Source organism: Athene cunicularia (genome assembly GCF_003259725.1).
Source record: "Athene cunicularia isolate RWA chromosome 24 unlocalized genomic scaffold, athCun1 chr24_part1, whole genome shotgun sequence".
NCBI classification, from domain to species: Eukaryota; Metazoa; Chordata; class Aves; order Strigiformes; family Strigidae; genus Athene; species Athene cunicularia.
This window is the reverse complement of record NW_020799132.1, coordinates 3,359,776-3,384,522: the sequence shown is the minus strand read 5'-3', so window position 1 is coordinate 3,384,522 and position 24,747 is coordinate 3,359,776. Positions and strand designations below refer to the sequence as shown.

Below are 24,747 nucleotides of genomic sequence, written 5' to 3'. Positions count from 1 at the left end.
CTTGCCCAGTGTCCCTGACCTTTGTAGAGATCAACCACCCTCTGGGCCTTGGGCACTCGGTTCTGCAGTGGCTTCAAAAAAGCGTTCCAAGGTTTGGATGGACTTTGCAGACAGAAAAATCTGAGCTAAAATGCTGGGGGATGGCTAAAATGGTGTTAATATAAATGGGAGTTTCAGGCTTGGTGCAGAAATGTGAGTCAAAGCCAAGAATGCCTCTAGAGGTGTGTGGGCTGGGGACAATAACAGAGGATTTAGTTCCAGGGAAAGGTTTCAAAAGCAGAAAGTACATACAGGTAAGATGAATGCAAAGGGGCTATTGCTTAGAAGACTTGGAGGAGCTGAAGCATCTAATATGCAAATGAGAAATATCATATTAGGAAGCCTAAGGCTCACAGGAAACAGCAGTCCTGCGATAATAGCTAGAATTGTCTTGGACACGTGGGTTGACCATCACCAAGTGCAAAGATACAACCAGCTTCTGACACTGCTGTCAGCAGACTTGAGGTTTGCAGCCAGCTGGCAGCAGAGGGTAAGTCTCTTATTTTAACATTTATTTTGTGCCAGTGTTTTGCAGCGCATCTGAGTGATTGCAGCACTATTCGAAAATGAACAAAATTATTTTGGATTTCCCATTTCTTATCTTTGTGGTGTTTGGTTTTGTTGTTGTTTTTTTTTTTTCTTTCTTAATGACTTGCTTTTAGTTAATGAAACATCCTGCTTCTTAGGAAAGAAAAGAATAGACCATGATTTCCAGCCAAATGTGTATGTGTTTGCCAGTGCCTACTAGCATAATACCCCGTTAAAGATTGTGCATGGGTCTGGGCGCAGGAAGCTGATTGCAGGATCAGGACCTGAGCTTCTCCCCTCGTCTAGCCTTGTGTGTGTGTGTGATCTGGAATTCGAATTTAGGGCTTACTTGTTGGCCTTTTATCAAGATGTGTGAAAGTGTCGATTATGGTTGGTAACCTGGACACGCCAGGAGCTGAGCTAGGAACACACACGAGAGGAAATCAAACTTTCTGTAGCTTGGGCTCCACAGCTCTATCTTCTGTGGGTTGGACACAGATGACTTGGTATAATCCTGATTGAAAAGTGCGTAACAGTTGTGATTTAAAAGGAAAGCATCCTTTGTTAGCTTTTGTGGGTTTTTTAAAAGCTTTTTTATCCCCTATGTGGGGAGAAAAAGAGGCAAAAATGCCTTTGAATAGCAACTGTGTCTTGCAAACATTTTTAAGATCCCTTTAAATATAAGCTACAGCATATTTCTAGACAGTATGAACTGCTATTATATTAAAAATGTAGCAGTGGTGTTTTATGAAGGGGAAACATTTTTAATGCAAAAGTAGTGCTATTTTAAAATGAGTTGCTTTTATGAAATGGATGAGGTGGTTTTATTAAAAAAGACCATTTGGGAGGGAAAACGGTGGCTGTATTTTCTGTCCTACGGTATAAGGCAAATCTGCATTTTATTTTTTTTTTGCCACCCCCTTTTCTGAAAAGCAGGGGCTGGGCTCTGTTCGTTTGGGTATTCTGTGGAGGCAGTTGAGGCTCTGTCTGCACACACAAATAATCTGCAGTTTTACATGAAGGGCATGGTAGTAGCTGTTGAGAGAGGTGGTTCTTTGGCCCAGATATAGACTGACCTTGTGGAAAACTGTGCCTAGGCTATGTCTGCATTTAGGGTGATTGTAAATTCTTCGCCTTCTCCTCTGCTGTGTAGAAAATGCTGTGATAGCAAGTACCCAGTTCTCCTGGGTAAGGAGCAGAGCGATCAAGTGTCAAACGGATCACCACCAAGTTCGGGGTGCCCCTCGCTCTTGGGGAGCTGTTCTGCATCACCATTGCCAGCCTCAGCACCTCAAGGCTTCGGTTCTGGTAGCAAAGGGCTTTACCTCAGCCCTGTTGAGGGAAGCAGGCCTTGCGACAGCCCACCTCTTGAGCCCCGAAAGTGGAAATCGTTGCTGAAGGTTTATCTGGCGATGAAGCCAGCACTGCGTTCCCCCTGCGAGAGCCATGAGGCTTTCGATTCAGGCACCGTAATTTGCAGTTCTATTGCACGGGAAAAGCTGCACAGCAGGCTGTTGGTGCAGTTCAGGTGGTTGGCAAAGGCTCGCGGTCAGAGCCATGGGCTCAACCTTCCTGCCAAAGGTGTGCTCCTGCTTGAGGAGAGGAAAGCTTCACCCAGCAGGCGTGCCAGCTTAGCACATCTCCGCGAGAGCACTGGAAACATAAACACTCTGTAATTCGGTTAAGTGGGAAGAGAAGGCAAACTCATCATAATAGCTCAAAATAAGAAACCCAAAACCAACAACCACCCCGAAAACAACAAATAACAGCTGCTTCTTGCAGGAGCAGCAATGGCCAATTTTCCTTCTCATAAAAGAGAGCAATGATGTGTGTCTCTCGGAGCGCGCTGCAGCTGCAGCCATCTCTCTGAGCACAGCTCTAACCAAGTTTCCGGAACAATATGATAGATTGTATCTGCATAATCAGAAGAATGAAGGATCCTAACCGAGCCGAACTGCCAACAGGCAATAAAGCCAGGGCACTAACATGCTCACCCCATAAAGCACCTAATCAGTTACCTTTTTATTTATACAAGTCCACTCCTTACGGATGTATTTTTGGTTCTGTATAATGCATTTGTGCACTCCTTGAGGGACGGCATTGGAACTATTCTAGCAGAATTTAGGGGAACGTGTACTACTCCTCTCACGTCTCCTGTTGCCTCAGAGCACTCCACTATTCCCAGCTCCATTGCTGTCACCTGAGACCAGCTTGCTGAACTGATTCATAACGCTGGGTTCTCGTCTGCATCGCCTGTGCAGTTTGTTTTCTCATTAAAAGCTCTTGTTCCTGGAATTACATTATTTTCCCAGAATCTCAGTGTGCTCCTTTCTAAGCATTACCTCTTCATGGTTGCGGGCAGAGGGAAAAACCTTGGGAATGCATACTCCACAGATCAAAAAATGGAAAATACCAGGAAAACCTTGTCAAGTGCACTTTGTTGCATGAAGGTGTAAGCGTAGAACTAACGATGTAGCTGTCATACAGAACTCTGACACAGATCCATGCTTACTCAGAATGATCTTGAAGACAGACTGTGAGTGGCACAGGACCAAAGACAGATTTAAACTTTGTTTTCAGGGGTGAAATTCCTCCTTTGCTAAAGGAATCTTGGCTCATCCTAGGGCATGCAGAGGCTTGGTATATGTCCTAGAGAGATGTTGCCAGAGGGGTAAGGCTTTACTAGTCCTATGACTGACCTCAGGTGTTACTTCCATGGTTCTGTCATCCATCCCAGGAAATCTGTGTTATTGAGCAGAGAAAGAAAGCATCAGTCCTGTCCCATCATCACCCAACAATACACTCCACATAGCAGCCTAGTGTCCATAACCCTCTCCGTTTCCAGTAGCCAGTACTGCCCCCGTCCGTGTGGGCAAGGAGCCTGAACGAATATCTCAGCTTTCTGTTCAAATTAAGAACATAGTTACATAGATCAACTGGTTGCAGTTGAAGTGTGCTTCAGGTTAAGTTTCTGTAATTGCTGGAGTTGAAAGGCAAAGGAAAAAAACTCCCAGTGTTTGTTTTGTCTTTAATCATGCCTTTACAAAGTCAGTTTTGTGACTCCCTGGGGTTTAGCTGGGTATTTTTGCATATCTAAGAGGCGGTGTTGCCTTGCCCCTTCCCACTCCGTTATTTGTCTGTTCCTTTATGCCAGGTCCAGCTTAAGTTGTGAGCATCCTCTGAGCTGTGGTGATAATTATATTTACCCCTCAGAGACGATTTTCATTGGATTTGCAAACAAGACAGGGCCAATGAGATCCTGCTGTCTTTGGCCCTCTGATAGCTTTTGAACCATTTACAAATTTCAAAGAAATTTCTCCCGAGTGTGTCAGTCTCAAAGAGAACTCAAAGAGAATGTTATTTTTATTACCCCAAGGGACTGGCAGAATCCTCTATTTCTATAGGCTTCATAATCATAGGTGGCTGGAGAAAAGACTGTTAATCTCACAACTGGGGACTGCACTGTAAGGTCACCCTTCTTAGAAACCAGAATCTGTGTGGGAGACATTGCAAAGAATCCAAGAAGAGGAAAAGCTGCTTTGTGAACATCCATTTTCCTAAACAACGGTGCCTACACCTGGATCCATTTCCATAGGAAATTCAGAATTGTCTGGTTCCCCTGCTCACAGAGTCACCCCAGCGTTAATAGACTCATATATTTAGCTTACATCTTTACATGGCATCTTTTCACTGTTTAAACAATATAACTGACATCTGTCACATTCTGTGTATTCCCCTACCCTGAGAAAGGAGCATCTGAGGACTAGAAGTACAAATTTTGCTGTTTCAGATAGAGAAGGCAATGTCTGAGAAACACACCTTGTGTCTGGTATTTTGGAAAGTGCTGAACACTCTGATCCCTTCCCTTCCTGGAGACAGAGACGCTTCTTGGGTGCATGATTCAAGTTAACTTAATGATTTAGTCTCTTTTACATCTAAATGAGCTGGTACAGCGTACCCTCTGGGATTAGCACAGATGACCTCATGTCTGGAAGAGCACAGTGTCTGCTTCCGGCAGGAACAAATGCATTTTCTGGATATTTTGAGATCTGATTTTCAGTGGTGCTCTTAGTGAGCATCTTCATTTAAGAAAAAGATGTGCAAAGCCTTTTATGTCCAGTTTTCAAGGGATCAGGAGAGTCCCAGTTTCCTCCATGAGAAAAAGGTAGCTTCTGCGTATAGAACAATTAAATTGAAATACTCTGTTCCTTTTAAATGTGCATCTAAACCAGTGAGATGCCTCTCTGAAAAATGCTGGAACCTTGTTTCATCAGTTATCTCCTTCACCACATTTCAGTAAACTCTAAGGGAAGACAAAAGGCCTCTTGCGGGGTGAGCTGGGAAGGGGCCTGCACCCTTCCCCCTGCCCCCACTGGCCTTGGAACACAAGGACAGTCATTGCTCTTCTCTGTCAAAAACTCTAATTCCTAATTTAGGAGGTAATTCTAGTGCAAATTAGTGCGCCTTGCAGATAGAATTAGAGTCTGTGTGATGATTTGGAAAATACAATCAATTTACTCCAATTGTTTGTACATGTCAGATCTCTCCAATAATGAAGAATTTACTCCTCGTGCATGAATACAAACAATGAGCTATTAGCCATGCGAGATGAGAGAGCCTGTCAGAAACAACAATCCCAAGATGTGATGCGCTACATTTGAACATCAGTGGGGATATGCCCAGCTCTGTGTCATCGGGCTTTGTGCAGCAAATCCTGCCATGTGTGCAGAGGCTGAGGGTTTGAAGTGCTGCGTGAGGAAGGTGACTTCTTCTAGGAGGGGATAAAACCAACTCCCCTGGTCCAAAATGATGTGGGAGGAGGGTAAAGGGGAAGCTCTCAATCCTGCTGCTACAGCAGGGGCCCAGATCCCACTGCTGGGTTCTGGGTGGCACTGCCTCTGAACTGGGGATCATCTCCCAGCCCTTCCACTGAGCTCTGCGCTTGCAAATGTCCCATTTTTTGAGATTCTGCCTCGTGTGGAAGACAGACCGGATCTTCAGCTGGTTCAAAGAACTATGGACTATTTCTCAATACGGTGATTTACATCAGCAGAGAGCGTGTCCGGTGCTCCTACCTCTTTTAGAGCTCTCACAGACTCTTTGTTCCACATTCATCCAGGGCTCATTAGAGGGTAAATGGAGATTGACTGTTGATCTAATCCTTAATTTCTGGTCTTTTCATGGTCTGATCTAAACAGCTTTTTTTTAGGAAGCAAACAATATGCATATTTCATGAAATTCATTTCAATATCTGTTTAATTGTGAATGCTGTCTGTGAGGCTATGGGATGCTTACTGCTCCTTGTGAATCATTTGAGCTAACAAACAGGGAAACTGAGAAACTGGTAAGGGATATCTGAGTGCTAAACCTTCTTCAGTCTCCTGCTCCTCTCCCTCTTCCCTCAGAAACTAGCTCTTTTGGGTCAGGGAGTAAAAGTCTGGCAGCCAAACCACCTGATTTCTTCCCAACACAGTTTCAGGTCTGATTTTTGGCTTTGGGCAGTTTCTGTCCCCCTTTCTGTCTGACACTTGCCCATAGTTTCTGCACCTCCAGAGTCAAGAGGATAAGTAGGTCATGTAAAACCTCATTCCTAACTGCTTGCTCCCTGCAACCTGGATTACTTGCTGTTGTTTCCAAAAGGGCAATTTGGCAGGTCTGTTCTTCTTTAAGGCAAATGACAGGGAAAAAAAAAATAGAAAAAAACCCAAAACCCAAATCTCAGGAGTCCTAGGCAGTTACTATACAAAACTTCCTGCCATGCTGCTGGCTACATGGTATTTTTTTCCTGAGTGTTGGTAATATGGCAGCTTGTAAAATGTGCTCAACCTTTCTCCTCTTTAGAGACCTGGCCGAGGATTTGGTTGTGCCAGAGAGAAAGGCAGTTCCCAGGAGCAGGTTCCCTTTAATTCTCATGATGCCAACCGGACAGGTGATTGCTTTAGCAGGGGCCCCTCCTGGCTTCTGGGGCTGGAGGCCAGCGATCGCCTCTGTGCTCAATGCAGGTAGGAGATTCTTGGGGCTGTAAATGCAGATGTTTAAGCATATGTATCCTATTGCTGGGGCCAGCCTTAAATGCTGTGGGAAATGTATGAGATGATAAACCCTACATTATCTGGGATTTAGGATGTTTGCTTTGCAGAACAAGGGATTAGAGAATAGAAAGCTGAAATGACCATCTGTCTGCAGAAAAAGGATCCCGTGAATTTAAATTTCCATGGTCATTTTCCCTAATCTGCTTGACTTTATTTGATATCTTCTATCAGAGCTGATGTCCTTGTCCCCCAAACACCAACACAGTTCATTTTCAACACATAGAAGTTTTCTTCAATTTATGTTTTTCTACCAGGAGTTGCAAAGTAGCTGCAGAAACCATTTACTTATCTGTTGCTCTTGGAGTTTCTCATTGTTTGCAGTCCTATATCATCTTAGTGCTTCCAGCACCTTCTATCTCCACAGGATGAGAGCTGTGAGTGTGCACCTGCTTTTTGTGTTGCTTTCTACATCTCATATTGAAATGCAATTGCCTCTGGGGTGGAATGACTCATGCTGTTGAACCGTATCGCTGCACAGTGGTTTAGATCAGGAAGTAAGTAGTTAGACTGTGGGCTTATATACTGGCGTTGTCAATTTTTGCAACGTGATTGTGGATCTAATGGTATTTGATGTTTCTCTGTAGAGCTTCTTTTCTTGGAAGAAGAGGAACCTTGAGCTCTTGTTTTTAAATAAGCTTCTAGGCCTTGTGGCTATAGAGAAGAAATTTGGAAGTGTGTTAAAAGTGTAGCCTACAGATTCACAGTCCAGAAAGCTGAAAGCCCCAAGCTTATTAATTTTAAATCTCATTTTTAAGAGCAAATTATATTTCCCTTAAAATAGCAGAGACATAATACCTGCAAAGAGCCTGCAGATCCTTGGTTCTGTGGTGGAGCTGTGCACTGTGAAACGCAGAGGCCTCTGCTCACCTAACATAACTGAGAGAGAGAGGCTTAGAGGCTGAATGAAATCGAGTTATTTTCTTTGGGTTTAAACCTTTCCTGCTCTCATTCTTTGGCAGATGTAGCTCCAAAGGCAGAGAGCCTGCGTGTAGGAACTTGATTCTGGGTATCTTCAGCAAGACAAAGAGGTTGCTGAGCACTAATCAGTGCTGGGGAGATGGTTTGCAGTTGTGCTGCTGTTAGCACGTGCTCTCCAGAGGCTCACAGGTGTCTTCAGACTGAAGCACGCAACACAGATTGGGGTTCTCATCCTTGTGCAGGCTGTCTTGCAGAATAGGAGTTTGAGATTTTTTTTTCTGCTGTTTTCTGTGTTTTCTTTCTTTTTTTTTTTTTTTTTTTTTTTTTTTTTTTTTTTTTTTTTAATTTAAGCACAAACCAGCACTGCCACTTAGCATTTCCTTGTTTACAGCAAGGTGAGTCGTATTTACAGTGCTGAGGAATTTGTCAGGAGCTGCATTCTGCTCGTCATCTGTTTCTTCCCCATTTCAGAAAGCAATTAGCAGGCGGAGCATGTGAATAACAAAATGTGCTGGAAGGGGCTGTTCACCCAACTGTGCCGAAGGAAGCGGCTGCCTGTCAGTTGCTGCAAGCACTGACAGCTCTGACACCAGGGTACAACCAAGGTCCTGTAAACAGGGATGCCCTGGACCGGTAAGTCAGCAGAGGAGAGAAGAGAGAGATCCACATGAAATAGCACCTGGACTTCAGGGTGCTTGCGGAGGCTGTCTTGGGGTAAATAGTGGCAATTAGGGGCATATAGCATAGAGCTTGATCCTTCCTCTTTCCATGTAAGCTGATGAGTTGCACATGCAGACTTTTAGCAGCGTCCTGAGCTGTTACTATCTTCGAAAGAGAGAATAGAGGAAAAAAACTGATGTGCTGATTTCTGCTACTTCAAATGCAGCCTGGGCTGAGATAGCGTGTGTGACTGGCATTTTAGCCAGGGGAGAGCTAAAAGATGTGGGACAGCAGAACAGTGTTTCATGGACATTTAAAAAGAAATCATCTACAAATATAAGTTAATATTTCACTTCAGTTGCGTGGGACGTTTCACTGCCCTTGGAGTTACCATACTTGCGTTTGGATGATGGATTCAATCAGGGAAGTGTGAAGCAGAGGGATTTTAGTCTGCTTTAAGTGCAAATGTCTGTGCAAACTTAAATGTGGAGCTGCTACAGACTTTTCCATTATTCATATATTGGACATCTTGCTCGAAGTATGGCCTTGATATCTGTAACTCAGCCTCTCCTCAATGTCTGTGGCTTGGGGAAGGGATGAGATTGCCCCTCTTGTTTTCAAAAAGGAGCGTGATGAGGCTTTTTGAGCTGTGAGACTGAAATAGGTGTATGTTCTTTGTCCAGAGCTGTGCAAGTCTCAGAAGAGTAGGTCAGAGCAGTGCCTGGCAACTGGGAGGCTTGGGTTTCACTACTAACCTGCTCTGGGAACTTGAGCACACTGCAAATCTAAAGCCTGCACTTCTCACTTTGCTTCACAGAGCTGGATCTGGGCAACGAAGCTAATTTTCTGCCAAACACTCAGTGCGTGGACAGGCCCTGTTCTGAAACAGAAAATGCTGTCTCCCAGGGGTGAGGGACAAGAAGGAAAAGGAGGAGAAGAGGGGAGAGAAAGAGCATCCTCTATCTCAGGCATTTGGATACTTCCAAATGTTTTCCTTCCCTCACAGATTTATTGTGCTGTCCTTCAAGTGAGTAGGTCGCCTGAAAAGCAGGCCCACTTCATATAGCTTTGCATCCATCCAGCTTACTATAAAATAATAATCATACCATTTAGAATCTGAAACCCGTCAGTCATTGCCCGAGGGTAGATTCACGCTTGAAAGGAAAAGGTAAGAATGTTTGTTCCGAGCAAGAAGGCAGCAGGGAGGATGGAGCTGAATGCAGGCGACAGCTTCTGAACCTGATGCTCTCTGACGGGCAGTGGCTGCTCCCTCCATCAGTGGTACCTGTGGGAATCCACCTGAGGCTTTGGTGTAAGGGCCTTGGTGTAAGGCCATGGTGTAAGGCCACGGTGAGCGAGGCTTTGGCCACACAGGCAGCACAGTGAGCAACCTGGGCACAAGCTTGTTGTGCAACTTTGTGGGTAGGTCTGGAGCTCGGTCTCAGGAGAGATACGGACTGAAGAGCAGCCTTCCCGGGAGGGGCTGTGGGCAGAAGCCCCCTTCGGTTAATTCAGATGTGTTTATGGAAGCGGTTTCCCTAGTGGGAACGGCGCTGTACTCACACAGATTAGAACCAATTGTCTTCACCCGGCCGTGTCCCAGTGGAGCACTTGCTCCTTTCATTCCTCTTTTGTCTGTTTGTTTCTTGGCTGCTGGTGGAGAATGCTCGCATGTATCAGAACTAATCAGGGCAATATTTAATTTACCTGAACAGATAAGGGCTTCTGAACTGTCGCAAGCAACAAAAACATAGCGTGGTGTCAGTGCTACAGCCTGCAGGTCTGAAGTGAAGCATCGTGACCAACCAGGCCCCGGTGCCCTGCTGTGTTGACCCTTTGTCATATGCTGGTGTTGAACAGCTGCATTAGTTGGAACAGAGATGAGAGGAAAAACTGGGTCAGCACTGAATACGACATTAAACTGGGTGTATGCAGACCCAAGTTTAGTTAGTTCTAGGGACACTTTGGGCCAGTGTGAAAATATCCTCTGGGCAAGTGGAGCCCTGTGGCCCCAGCAGAAGCCCAGATCTCGCTCCCATCTCTGTCATCACGCCGGGGTGAGAGAAGCATTGCAGCAGCTCTGCAAAAGGGCTTTGAGATTCATCAACAAAGCAGTTATTTAGAAGTGAGATGTTTGTTGTTTTGATAATAGTGCGTTCCTTTGAAATGCTGGGCTCAGCTCCTTGGCAGAGGATGCGAACGCCACGCACAGCCCGCACGTCTGCAGACACCGCGGACATAAACGCTCTCCGTGCTGGAGACGGCCCAACTTGCAAAGCTCAGCTCTGTATTCCTGCAGGAACAGCGCACGTTTGCTCGTCTCTGCTTGAGTCCAAATGCCGTGCCATTTCCTGCCTGCCCGTATGTCATCAGTGCATGACGTGAATAAGATTGCTCCGAGTCCGTGTGCTCCTGCAAGCACTGTAGTCCTTTAGGTTTCAGTCAGGGCTTGAACTGTTTTTTTCCTGAAGGGACTTGGGCAGTCCCTAACCTGGAGCATGGTCTTTTTCCAGCTGGAGTAAGACTTCAGCTCGCTTTTGACTGGTCTGCTTTAGGAGATTTGTCTCTCTCTTTCTAGATGGGAATAAGTAGCTGGGAGACAAGGGAGGAAAGAGGAATGGAGTGTTCATAATGAGTAAATGTTAAATTTCTGTTTATGAAAAGGTCGTTTGATAAGTTGGTAGCCATTTAAACAGCACTCTTAATAAAATACAGTCTCTCCGAAAGGCCAGTTCAATTCTGTGCCATACATGGATTCGCAGTATCGGAGATGGATGAGATCTCTCCTCTGCTTTCAGGAGAAACAATTTATTTACAGGGTGAGCCTGTCAGACCTGCATGAACACTGCCAAACCCTGCAGGTCTGCAGAATAAGCTTTTGTTTGGTTTGTATTTCTAGCATCTTCCTTCAGCCAAAGTGGCCCTGCTTGAGCCGCCAGCCTTGTTCTGAGAAGTATTAGACGGTCAAAAGACAGGCCCTGTTCTTGCCTGCCAGCGAGTCCTGACTGATGCTGCCTGTGTTTGGCAGTGTTCTGCGTGGGATGGCTCGGAGCAGAAATGAGCGCTGCAAAGGTGTTGTTGCTTGAACCTCCATAGAGAATCAAAGCCTGATTTCTCTCTTTAGCTGGGAATTAGTTTGGGGAGTGACTCACTCTGCTGCCAAAGTAACTAGTGCTGCCTGCAGGATTATCCTGGCCGCTGCAGCTTGGACTCCTCACATTGTTCCCACATTGTTCCAGTTACTCAAGTGAGTGACACTTGGCCTTATTTAAAACTTGTGATTGTAGCTGCTTTTTCTTTGCTGCTTGCTAAGTTAATGAGGTGATCAAAGAGGAAGGCAGGAGGATCCACTGGGAAAAGTCAGAGATCTTTCATGGCGTTGCCAGAATGCCTGAGATCAACCTGGTCTAGCTTGTGGCATCATTTTTACCGGGAAAGATCAAACACCATGAGCCTTGCACCTACTCTCTGTAGGAGATTGTTTCTGTTCCACTGGAGCCTATGGCTCAGAAATAATGACCTGGTGAGAGGCACACCAAAATAGTGCATGGAAAGGTCATAGTAACAATTACAGGAGAGTAATAAAAGCAATTAAGTATTCACAGCAGCTTATTCCTTGGTAAGGGTGGAGATATCCCATTTTAGAGAGGAGCAGAGGTCATGCTGCTGAAAGATGATGAGCATATTTGATGTGGCAAGTGATGGATTCCCTGACTTGAGCAGGGCGAGCATCCTTTTTGTCTGCGTTCAGGGTGGTGCAGGAGCAGGAGTAAGCGTAGATGATGAAGAAGCCTTCCCTCACACCTGCTCTGAAGGCTGTGAGGCACGGAGCTGCAGAACTTCCTCGTGCTCTGGAGGGGAATCGAGCGTCTGTGCCAAATCCCCGCGGTGGTACCAGTCCTCTAGGACTGGGGAGCAGCAGCAGCATGCTGGAGCTTTCAGCATCCTCAGTGAGAAGATGGACATCCTCTGTAGCTTCCACATCTAGTTCTGCAGCGGCGATGCCTCTCCATTCCTGGGCTGAATCTAGTGGGTTGGGAACATTCCTAACACCAGAGGCTTTATCGGCTGCGCTGCAGGCTTGTTCCTTCCTCTCTGCCAAAAGGTTTGTAGCCTGCATCCTCTCCTATGCAAAGGCAACATTTCGCTGCCAAGGTGATGGTGTAACTGAGATTTAAGGCCTGTGTGTGTGCAAAACCCTGCAGTGTTTGAAATGGAAGTAGAAACACAGTCATCCTCAATCTGGGTTTTTTTGTGTGATTCACAAGGGGACTTCTGGGCCTTGAAGAGGAGAAGCGTATCCTATGCCAATAGATAAATGTTGCAGCTCTTACTGGTGCATTAGGAGTGTTTTCAGTGCAGGATTGATACTGAAGCATTGGGGGGGGGGATGTATGCACATCCCATCAGCTTCATCAGTGACAGTGTTGCTGTTGGAATGGGTGAGGAAGCAGGCTCAGAGTTAAGCACCTTGCCTGTTTGAAGTCGGTGGCAGAGCTGGAAATAGGACCCTGGCGCCTTGGCTCTCAATCCTCTGCTACTCACAGCCCCGGAGGTGAGACGAAAGCCTTCTCCAATCTTCTGCTGCTGGTGCCCAGGGCTGGGAGGCACGTCTTCTCCCTCTTGGAGCGGAGGTATGGGTGGAGGGCTGTCACTGCTCTCTGGGGCTGGAGAAACTTCTGGGGCTGGAGAAACTCCTCGTGCTGCTCATCTGGGATGCTGTGGAGTTGTCTTGCTGAGTTGGAAGGCCTGGAGTAACACTCCCTGCTATTAACCCCAGACTGCTTTTGTTTAGTTGTCTGATTCTATCAGAAAGCAGTGTGTCTCTCTCCCTTTTTGTTGTCAGTGGTGGTGGGGTTTTTGTTTAACAGCAATTTCGCCTTTGTTGCCAAAGCTGCAAGTAGGGCTGGGCCAAGAGAGGAAGTGTAATTAAAGTTTGCTCAGACAAAGGCGTTTGGTGACGAGATGCAGTGTTGCTGAATCCACAAGGGGCACAATTAACTGATAAGAGTAAACTAATTGTTATTCATATTAAATTAGGGCACAGGTGATTTGGAAAATCTATAGACACTCCCATATGCTTTGTGATTTTGCATTGCAGATTATGGTTTTATAAGGCCCTTCTGGGATTTGGATTATAGAGGCGAAGTGTGGAGCTGTATCTAAACTGAACATACTCTTTCCTGATTAACTACATGATAAAAACATAAATGTGCACATCAGAGGATTTATCACTGTGTTTGCATACCAATTTTCCTTTCCAGGCATGAACGCAGCAGGTTTTTTATAGATTCAAGTGATTCTGTTTAGTGGCAGCTGGGTAAACCCAGACAAGGTGATGTGATTCCCATGTTGTCACGTAATAGTTTTGAGATGGAGGTTAATAGCAGGGAATGGGCATATGGCAGGGATGTCACTGCCACAGGAGTGGTAGGAGATGGTGAGATATTTGCTGCTTGTTCTTTTGTGCTGCGCTGTCACGGCCTGTGAATATTTGTAGGCAAGAGGCTGCAGGGCTGTGCTCACCTTGGCAGGATGAGGTGAGGCTGCAAAGAGGTGCGGTTTGCCTGCACACTGCAGGGGGATGACAGGCTGCTTGCGCTTTTGGAGCAATTCTGCATCAGGCTCTGTTGGTTTAAAAGAGCTCTGAAATGAATATTTATAAACGGGACACGAAAAAGGAGTCTAAATTGCTTGTGTGATCTTGGGACATGTGAGAGATTATGATTATTTATGCGTTTCTATGTCTCGCTTTATCAGTTTATTGTGTTGCAATCCCAGAGTGTCAGAAGCTGCTCTTGAAGGAAGTTCTCTCTCAGTAAGATCCAAAGCCACCTGGCAAAGCGATGGTAGAGAATGTGGGGACAACAGAGCTGGAAATGGGGCAGAGCACGTGTCAGCAGCACGGCCACAGGATTAAGGCAGAGAGTAATGCAGGCGTTTGGCTCGGACTTGCTGGTGGGTCTCCCGAGCCCTAAAAACAAAAAGGCCCCGTGACTCTGTCATCCGGGAGTCCCCATTTGGGAGACACACCAGGAGACCCAACAATAATTCCAGCGGCACATGCGCGTTCTTGCTTCTCCCTCCTGGTCTCAAGCTGTGGCATCCAGAGCAAAGACAAGAGTTTCTGACCCATGTGATGGGTGTGTGGAGGATTAGGTGGAATCTGCTTAATGACAAAGCAGTGTGGGGAGCTGGATCGCTGTTTATGTTTGTTTGCCAAGAGGGTGCTTCCCAATAAATTAAAATCCCTCAGAGAACAGTTTGGATGTATGTGATTTAGCACCGTCTGGCTTGCACTAGTCTCTGAACAATCTCTGCCTTGGATTCTGGCCAGGATAACGATCGGAGAAAGGCTGGAGCTGGACAAGGAGTCCAGGGGTTATTGAATCACTCCTGCCAACTCCCAGCGATGTGCTAAACCAATTCCTTTCAGACGTTCCCCTGAGTTAGGTTTACCTACGATGGGTCTTTAGCCCGTGAATAGTTTCGTCCATGGTATTAGGAAGCCCTGCGGTCCAAGGGGAGCTCCGTGCAGAGCGTGGCTCTCCTTTCCTGGGCTCTGAACTGAGACAGGCTCTGTCCCTCGGCAGCGCAGAGAAGAGGGGTCTTGCTTTAGGCTGAGGTATCTCCACTGGAGGAGATCCCAATGGTAAAATGCCAGGCTAGGGTTTAACTCGTTTGCCGATTTGAAGGGGAGAGCACCACCTGCTGATACATCACCACGGCTTTTCTTTTGCTCTGGCCCGCTCCTCACTGTGTTCTGCATCTCTCTGTGAAGGAAGGGCACGCTGAATCCACACGTCAGGTGTGAAAATGCCCTCCCTGCACAGGCAGAGCCTTGATGGGCTGAAACGGCTCCTGACAGGCAGCGCTGCCAGGGAGGAGAGCATGCCCCTGGCTCAGCCTCAGGGTAAAGACGGGCCCTACACAGGGAATGGTTTTCCTCCAAAGGCCCTTTTGGACATCCAGCGTATCGGGTGGATCAGTGCCTGGCCCGTCTTCCAAAGCCTGTTGTTGGTGTCTGGTTCCTTGGCTCTGTCCGAGGGTCCTGCCCAGCAGGGAAGGGCTGAGTGATCAGTCTGTGCCCATCCGCTGCTTGCTCGAAGGCTGGTTGCAGAAATCGAGCTGGGTGATGAGGAAACATCTCTGATAGCTTGTGTGGGTGCAACCTGTGAGATAGACTCTTTAAGCAGAACATAAGGAGATTTTGGATGGGATGACAGCTTTTATTGTTGCTTGCTGTACCTTCACTAGAAGAAAAACAAACCTTGGCTTCAGAGGAGATTTGTCACAGAATTATCTGCCAGTTTCCCCCCCCCACTGAAGCCCAACAGACTAAAAGGCTGGTAATTGCTCTCTGTAGCCCAGCAACAAGGGCAATAGTTGCTGGAAGCAGTCTGTGCAGATAGCAGAACATGTTGTTCCACCCCATAAGAAGCATGTGCTCTGCTTGAAAACCTGCTGGCCTCTGGCCCTTGGAGAATAACAACTGGGCTAGCGGGTTCTTGCTGGAGGATTTTTTTGCCCGGTATGCACATGTCAGCGCAATTAGAAGCAAGAATTCCGGAGCGTGGGATGGACAACGGTGCTTAAGGGAGCACCATAAATAGGTTGAAGGGTTTTGTTTCATGGAGAATTAACACGAGTGGTTAGGTTGATTTGTGGTAATGAGCCGCTACTGCTCAGCCCTCCTGTGGGAAGAAGGGGAATTGCCTAAGATTGGCAAAGGGGCCAAACTTGGAGGGGTTTTTTTCTCCATGGCCTCGCCCAGAGCCTTCGCATTTGTACAACAAGGGTAATTGAGACTATCAAATGAGGTTCGCCCTTCCTAATGTCAGGGTTGGCTCTGCAGAGCTCAGGCAAGTCATTTCATAAACTGATCCATCTCTTTCCTTGTCCTGTTTCTGTAGACACTTGTATCCCGAGTCTGGCACCACAAGGCAGTAATAATGTAGATCCCAGCCTATGGGCCAAGGAAACTCCCAGAAAGCCTGAAGCGAGGTAGTTCCCGTGTTCAGGTTGCCTGAGACCTGAAAACAAGACAGAGTGGAGCTGTGATTGGGGTAGCAGGGGAGGAAACACGAACCGCATCAGCCCTTGGGTGGCTCCAGCGGGTACACTCCTCCCTGCCCGCAACCCAGCCCTGTGCTTGTGCGTGCCCCGCTGAAATGCACCCTGCTATTTATTTGCCCTCACGCTCTTCCCCTTGCCCCGCGCTGCCTCGGCTAATGAGGTTATTGTTTAGGCAGAGAGAGGCATCCGCTCGTGTTTGCGCCTGGCTGCAGGGTGGTTCCAAGCAGAGATCCTCCTGACAGCGCCAGATGGCGAGCCGCGAGCGTGGGGAAGAGGGGGGAAAGGAGCTGCAGCGGGAAAAAGCCTAGTGGGAGTGTGTCTGCCCCGGCCCTGCTGCTGCTTCGGAGTCTGGAAGGGGGAGATGGAGCACGTCAAGGAGTGGGCCTCGGGATGGCTGGGGTGGGCACTGTGTCAGGCTGCGCGTGTCTAGTTTAGGTTTTCTTGTGCCTCCAGTTCTGTGGTAATAAACCTTACATAAACCTAGCCGGAAGCACAGCATTAATATTTAAAAAATGACATTTAAGGTATTAAATATATGCTACGTTCCCCAGAATATCTATATGTGTGTGCGTGCGGTCACATGCTTGGGGCTTTGTTTTCCTTTTTATAGTGTATTGTTGCCTGCATATATTTTACTCGGGGTATTCTGTGCTATAATAAGAAGGGGGAGGGAGCGGGAAAATGCTGCTCTGTTTATATACACTGCTGTCAACAGCGATGCTGCATGTTTCAGATTTGCATCCTCAGTGAAGCACTCTGGATTCCAGGCAAACACCACCCTTCCCCCTTTATCCCGAGATCCTTCGGGAGGATTGCCTGAGCCTCTCCTCCCATATCCCTCTTGCCCTCTCCTGAAATTTGGCTCTGGTGAATGTGGCACACTCCGTACCCAGCATGCAACCAAGTTGATATGCGAAGGTTCAAAGGGACAACCTTGGAAAATGTCAGAGCGGTGTCTCTGCGCCGTTGTTCTGCTGCTCTGATCACAAAAGGGAGCTCTGAGCGAGTCAGGCTGGAATTTTCAGGCAGGGGGACAGGGGAAGGATGCAGCAGTGCCCCTCTCTCTGTATGTGTCTATGTCTCTCCTGAGCTTCTTTGAGACTTTTCCCAATGTCTGTCACCTTTGTGAGTCTTCGGAAACACTGATGCAGGGCTGAAATGGTACTGCTCACCCGTAGTTTTCATATATCTCAGGTCTAGCACATCTCCTTTCCCTCCTCCCTGAGTTTTTATGTGGTTAGGTTTTGTGGCAGCGGTGTTTTTCTGTCTCTTCTCCCTTGATTTCCACTCTCTCACCCAGCCCTGAAATAGTCAATGAATGTGTCCTTTCTTGTCTCTTGATACAGGCCTCGAGGGACAGTTCCTTCCTATCCATCTCCTGAATGCCATAAGAGCAGGTAGCTTGGGACATGCTGGAAAAGTGCTGGGTCTGAATCCGCCCTTTTGATATAAGTGGACATTATGCATTTTTAATAGACATAGAGTTCAGTGAAACCCTTAGTACTAGCTGAATTGGCACAAAATTCCCAGGCAAGTAGACTTTGGAGCTGATCTCTCCCTAGGTACCTTGCAGAAAATGAGACCAAGGACAAAAAAAAGGGCCATGTTCCCTTTGATTGCAAGAGCTGCCTTGTTTTGCAGAGGAGGTGGCTGAGAAGAAGCCAGCCCGGATGTGCGGTCTCTTTAGCTGTGCATGAAGGATTCTGGATTGGCAGTCCTTGTTCATCCTTCTTCATCCACAGAGTAGGTGCAGTTTGAGGGGAGAGGCTGTTAAGAAAGCGCCTTCCTTTGAGCATCACCCTCCGTGGAGGCATCATCTCCCTGGTTTGTCCAGTGCCGGCCCTGCCGGTCTCAGCAAAGCTCACTTCCACCCGAGGCAGAGGCCTGGGCCGCGCGTGGGGTTCTCCAGCTTGCTTCCCTTCAGGAGGGAAGAGTATGGGAGCTGCTCTCCGTGGCCCTGTGATGGTGCAGTTAGGATGTGTTGGTGTGTCTTGATGTTTGATAATTTGTGGGTGATGCTTTGACTTCCAAGCAACATAACAGACATCTCTGCTCCCAGGTACCCCTCAAGGTGCAAGTTAAAACCGGGGTCTGAACGCTGTAAGTTCAAAACAAAAAGCCCTGTGGAAACAGTGGGAATCACTGGTGAAGATCACTGAGACTGCTCCACAACGTGGACCTCGGCTCCCTGAGTACTGAAGCTTTTTACAGTAGCTGGAAGGTTGTGGGTTTAATTTGTCATTCTTTTTTTGGTAAAGCATAAGTAAATCTCCCTATACCTCCAGGTTACCATGGCACTGTAACCTTACCAGATCTGGAAGAGTGCGAGTAACAAGCTGTAGCTGTGGATCTGTGCCTGTCCACTGTGGAACGTGTAGCCAGGAAGAGATGGTGGTATGTGGAGGGAGTTGATCTGGTTGGAAGCAGGAGAGCAGGCGGCAGCGGCAGGTAACAGGTAACTTGCCCCCAACCTCAAGAGTGACTTTTGGCTCATGTTAAACTGTCCAGCTGCGAGCATGGCATTCGGAGACACACATACTGTGGTGTTCAGCCATCTCGGAGAAATCTGCTGCTGAGCATGAGTCAGCCCTGCCTGGGTTAACTATTAAAGGGCAGTATCAGGAGATGAGATCTTTACTCTGGTCCCCAGACCCTTCAAGCCCTGTGTCCTCCAGGGGGTCCCTGTGAAGGACGGGAGCATCCCTAGGGTCCTGCTTCATTGTTAGAGGTCACACAAGTGCCCTGTCTGCCCTCTGGCTTTGGTGTAATTGTCCCCAGATTAGGGGCAGCCCTAGTCCCACCCAGAGCCCCCTTCCCATGGGGGAAGCACGTTCCTGCTGCCCCGTGCCCAGTGCCAGGGTGGACGGGGGGGTACCTTGCTGTTTGGGTGGGGATGGCTGAGCGGGGCCGTGCAAAGACATGGTGTTAGATAGGAGTTGCACAAGATGTTACCCACTGCTGGCAAAGCCCAAGTGGACTCAGCCTGGGAGCCATCACTCCGGCATGGAGACATGCACGACGAGGAGTGGAGGGACCTTCCGCTGGAGAGTGCGTGCGGAAAGCGGAGCAGAGCTGAGCCTGCCTTCCCCAGAGGCTGGAGGGAACCTTGCTTCCCACCTAGCATAGGGTCAGTGCTTTCTCTCGGAGAGGTGCCGAGCCTCCTCACCGCAAGAGCCTTCCCTCACGCCCAGCCCTTCCTAGCCTCACACTTTCCGTTTGCCTGCTGGGCTGGGGGAGCATCTCCCCTAGCCTGTGGCTGTAAACTCGGTGGGTGATGCCGCGGAGTGAGGAGAGCAGGAACCAATTCCATAAGGGGCCATCTCAGAGCCTTCCCTGGCTTTTCCTCCCGTCGCAGGGAGAAGTGCCCCTGCCTAAGTGGAATAAATTGGTACAGACCATTAGCAGCGCAGGTCCTCCTCTGGCGGGGGGGGAAGGGGCTGTCGGCACTGCTCTGGATACAAAGCAGCCAGCCACGCTCAGGCTCCTTCCTCCCGCACCCCGCTGGCCTCCTCCTCCCTGTTTGCACGCTCCCTCCCTCTTTCACTCTCTTTCTTTCCCTTGACGCCACGCTGCAGAAAAGGAGACCTGGGGAACCGGAGGTCCACAGAGGCAGTGGAGGAGGAAGCATCTCTCCAATGCTGTTTCTTTGCGAGTGAAACGGCGAGGCAGAGAGGCGATGAAGGAGTGTCTTGCTTGCTGCCTGGATTAAGAAAGAATACATTTAAAAAAAAAAAAAAAATCCGGACTTAACAAACGAGGAAAAAAGGGAGGAGAGAAGGAGGAGGAGGAGGAGGAGGTTGCTGCGGGGAGCCCACTCTGGTGGGTGAAGAGCCGCTTTGAATCGTGCCTCTGTTCCCAGGGATTAAAGCATGAATGGGAGCAGCTTCCCAGCCACGATGGAGAGAGAAGGCGGCTCAGGCTGTGGGGATAAGGTAACTCTTGCCTCTTGCAGACATTGCATGGCTGAGCCGAGCAGGACAGAGATCCTTTATGCACAGGGCTGGGTGTGTGGATGTGTGGATGCAGCGGGCAGGGAGTGGGAGGAAGCAGCAAAGACTCAAAGCGATTTTGCTACCCCTCCCAGTGTCTGTAAAAAATGCAGAATGAGTCCCGGGGGCTGCAGTGCCGGAGATCACTTTGCCCCCCCTTTTTCAGGCTGGGTCCCTGAGGACACCCAAGCTGCTTTGCCTGGTGAAAGCTGCCTGGGTGATGGGGAAATACACCCGTGTCTCGCCTCCAGGAGCACTGTGCTCTCAGTCTTTGCCCTCCCAGACCTGCACTTGCTCGGGGGCTGTCCCCGTGGTCAGGCGTGTGGCTTTGGGGAACCCGAGTGGGGACGGCAATGGCCCCGCGCCCCCCCAGCCCGCCGGTGCATCTGTGCAGAAAGACGGGAGGGAGGTGAGAGACAACCAAGAGAGTTGCTTTTCTCTTCCCTTGGTCATCCTCTGCCTTTTCTTTGCAACAGAAAGGGATGGGATTTAGGAGGAGGGGGAAACTGAAATCCCTTTCATTCATGCCAGCAGTGGTGAGAGCCAACTTTGAGGCTGCTTAGAGGGAAAAGCTTTCTGAGTGCTGTCCTTTGGAGGAATTGGAGATGGCTGAGCGATGCTTTGCCATCTGAGGAGTGATCTCTGTGTTGTGTTATGTTGTGGGAGTGGGTGGGGATGAAAAAGGATGATTACAGGGGAGAAAGTCCACGGTGAGCAGTGAAGCTGTCTGCAAATGATGCTTTCCTTTTCTCTGCTGGGCCTCTCTCTGACTCAATTCTTGGGTCTCTGACCCTGAAAGTCCTAATTTCTCTGTCAGACCAGAAAGTGCAACTTCAAATAGTATTGGGAGGTGGCTTAGCCCAGATGTTTGGAAGAGCACAGAGGAGAACCTGGTGTATACAGCAGTGGAGCCCATATCCAGTTAATCCCAGCACGTAGAGGTCTTGGCTGGGCGGCCCTCGCTATGTTTGTCAGGATCTTGCTGCTGCAATATCCATTTTTTCTGTGCTGTCCATCGGATACCCACTCCTCCCCTTGCCTTCAGGGCCTTCTTTGTGGGTCCTGGCATGGGGTTAGGAAGCATTCGCTTTAGTGACTTAGATAACGATGTGTCACCGAAGTCCCCGCTTACGTGCACACAGTGCAGAAAGTCCTGAGCCCCAGTGTGCCAGGAACTGATGCGAGAGCTTGTACACACATCTAGGGAGCGTGTGGTCCAGTGTTAGGGACTGGAAGAGGCTGTGCAGTCTGTTGCACAGGTCTGTACATACTTGTGTAAGTAGTTGTTGTCCCTGAGTGAGGTGTCACCAACTTGTGGAAATGAGTGAGGTTGGGTGTGTTTGTCCGTGCACGTCAATATGGAAGAAGGGCTGTGTAAATGTACAGTGGAGCTTCAAGTCATTCTTTTGTTTCATGAGTAATCCTTGCTTATATGAGGAAATTCTCCGAACTCACCAAGATGCATCTTGCTTGCCTTGTTCATGTAATTAGCACTACTCTATACATAGACCTCCAGTGCGAATGAATTAACCAAGATTTGACTAAAAGCTGACACTGGTTGGGATTGCTTGACTTACCTGTCAGAGTTGGGTTCAAAAAGGTGTGGGAAAATGGAGGCGCTCAGAAGAGGGTAAAATATTTTCTTTTGGTACGTAGCACACTCTGTTTTCTGTGTCAGCTTCAAAGCATTGAGGAATATGGAAGATGTTCTGGTGAAAGAATTGAATAATTAGACAGTGAAGCAGAAGGCTGTTTCTCCCAGGAAGATTAATTCTGTGATAGGGGCCAGGAGCTTTGGAAATGGCCAAAGCCAGCAGGACAGTGGATGCTACTAGAACGGGAAGGTAGCTGACCAATAATTTTATTTTCCTGGTTGAATACGTATGGGGGTATGAAAGACAGAGGAAGAAAAATGAAATCAGTGATATTGACTCCGAGTACTTTCCCATTTCATGCACCCCCCGTAGGCATTCCTAGCGAAGCGCTCTCAGCTTCTCCGGCGGAGCACTGAGAACTCGGAGTCGTTAGCAACGCAGCAACAGCTTTAGTGAGACCTGGCTCCCTCCAAGCCGGGCTGACCCAGGGACCCGACTCTCATGTCGTTTTGATTCTCTAAGACAGCAAAGCAAGAGCGCATCCGTAAAGCTCTCCCTCCACATGCATGTGTCGGCAAGGAGGTGGGGAGAGCTTTCCCACCTGTTAGTTGGCATCCCAAAGTTTCCCGACCCATCAAGGTAGCTCAGTGGAGTGTGAATGCAAAGGGGGGGCGGCGCCCCAAACCTAGGAAGGGACTGTCACTTGTACGCATCACAGGCCTGACGCGGTGCGGCTGGGGTCAGGGCAGCGTCTCGCAGAGCTCCAGCCAACTGCAGCCGTGCCTGGATTTGCCATTTTTTCCTCCCTTGACCTGCAGTGTTATTCTGTGTCTTTCTGGTTTTTTGCTCTGCAGTTGTGCACTTTCTGAGGCAAGAACAGCAGCGAGTGCCTCCAGGACGCGGGGCCTTGTCGGTTTTTAGCACGCTCACCAATGCTGCATCTTTCTGGCAAACAGTTGCTGTAGCTGGGACCCCTGGCCTAAGCTGACCAAGAAATCTTCCAGTGACAAAGTGCGAGCACTTGTGCAAAGCTGGCTGCTCAGTGTCAAAATAATGCTTTCTTAAAGGAAAACAGTGCGTCTGCACTCTTCGTCTTTTCCAGCACCCTCATGTTGCAACAGCAGAAGCCTTGGGAAATGAAAATAACTGTCTTTTAAGAGACACTAGGGCAAATGTTGCAATTTGGGTGTTTTTGTTTCTTGGACAGTTGCCTTTTGCAGTGCTTTAGCGCTCTCTCTTGCTCTCGTTCTATTTCTACTAGCTCCAAAAAAAAAGTCATGCAAAAGCAGTTTTTTCTTCTTCAAACAAAACCCAGAGGGCAGGTATGAATCCACAGGCAGACAGGGTATGGTCCTTCCTTGCACCACTGTGCATTTTGCCTTGTAGGGATGAGCAGTGTCAGAGGCTGCCTGGCTTCCAAGGGCTGCACCTCTGACTTCTGGGAACGCATCAGGCCTTGCTCAGCCTCTTCCTCTGTGGGTGATGCCCTCTGTGGCTTTCTCACCCTTTGCTTTTTTTTCTGTAGCCCTCCATTGCATGCAGTAGCCTTGAAAAGTTAGGGGGGCTGTAGCTGTAAGTCTTGTTTGGGGGTATGGCTGGAGGTGCCTTTGGTGTGGCTTCAAGCCACCCGAAGCCAAAGCATCTTCTGGAAGCGATGTCATCGGAATAGCCTTCTGCAGTGTCTTTTTCATGGGTCCTTGTCCTCTGTAATATGTTGTCATTTATGTTTTGCTTGTGGAGATCCTGAACTGGTTATCTACCGGTGTTCTCCTCTGATGGCAAGAGAAGTGATCTTTGCCAAGCACAAGGTCTGCAGAGTGAGAATAGATTCTCCCTTTTTCTCCTGCGAGCCCTAACTATTGGTGTTTGGGTTGGCAAGTTGACATCAGGGCTGGATTCACCTTCAGAAGCTAATGAGGGCTTTGCTAAGTGGAGATCCCAGGGTGTGGCCCATCATCAATCTTCATATCCCGATCTAGACACATGGACCACCCCCAGGTGCTCCAAGTAATACAGCCTATTAGTCACTATTGAATAGATCCTCCTACATTTTTTTAATGGGAACCCCACGCCTCCAGGGAACTGGGGCACTGAGAGATTGAGGAAATAACTGAGAACAATTCACTGTGCTGGGGAGCAGATCCCAGTCTCTTGCAGTGATAATGACTTTGTCCCACAAATTCAGCCAGTTTAGTCCTCCTCCTGTTCTTGACCCTCTCCGTCTGTGGACCCCTTAGCTGTGCCAGGTGGCCCTTTCCGAAGCATGTTGTTCACAGGCTCATAAAATGACTCCTGCACAGCGAGATACCTCATGGGCTGTCCTGGAGCACGCTTGCACAGCTCTGCACACCTACGTTTTCCATCCTGGCCCGTGTGTAGAAGTGTGTTCTTCCCCTTGTGCAGCCGTGTGCAGGCGCACACGTACTCTGTGTTTCTGTCTGAGAAATGCCCTGTAAAGCCCAAGTACCACAGAGCCTTTAAGCACTTTTCCAACTGCAACAGTATCTCAGAGATCCTTCCAGCTATCCTGTCCATATAAGCTATGGGGAACACGGTGTGACATGCTTGGCACTGACAGCAGAATAAATAGGAAATGCTCAAGATTCCCCTCCTGCCTGCATCTGAGTTGTTTTCCTAAAGACAGGACAAGGGCTAAGCTTCTGTACAAGGTTTCCTGCGCTTCTTGGGCTGTTCTTTAAGAGCAGGTGATGTATTAGCTCTCAAAGGGTGTGTTAATGCACTGGACACTGCTGGCCTGGCTCCAGCCTGTACACTGCCCTGGAATGTTATTTATTGTTAGTTCCTCAGATGTGGTTTGATACTCTAGAGTCCTTGGTGCTGTGAACATCT

At 48.3% G+C, this 24,747-nt stretch overlaps 1 protein-coding gene across 5 annotated transcripts in view; it reads left to right on the top strand.

Moving 5' to 3' along the window:
- Positions 1-7,014: 7,014 nt before the first annotated feature.
- Positions 7,015-24,747, top strand: part of B3GAT1 (beta-1,3-glucuronyltransferase 1) — a 50,065-nt gene continuing 32,332 nt past the window's right edge. For 3 of the 5 annotated variants that reach the window (XM_026863760.1, XM_026863756.1, XM_026863761.1), the window contains exon 1: positions 19,759-20,245. The gene's annotated coding sequence lies outside the window, so the exon portion shown is untranslated. Of the gene's footprint in view, positions 7,034-8,107; positions 8,211-19,758; positions 20,246-24,747 lie in introns of those variants that run through there. The other 2 variants (XM_026863759.1, XM_026863757.1) reach the window with 2 other exon arrangements.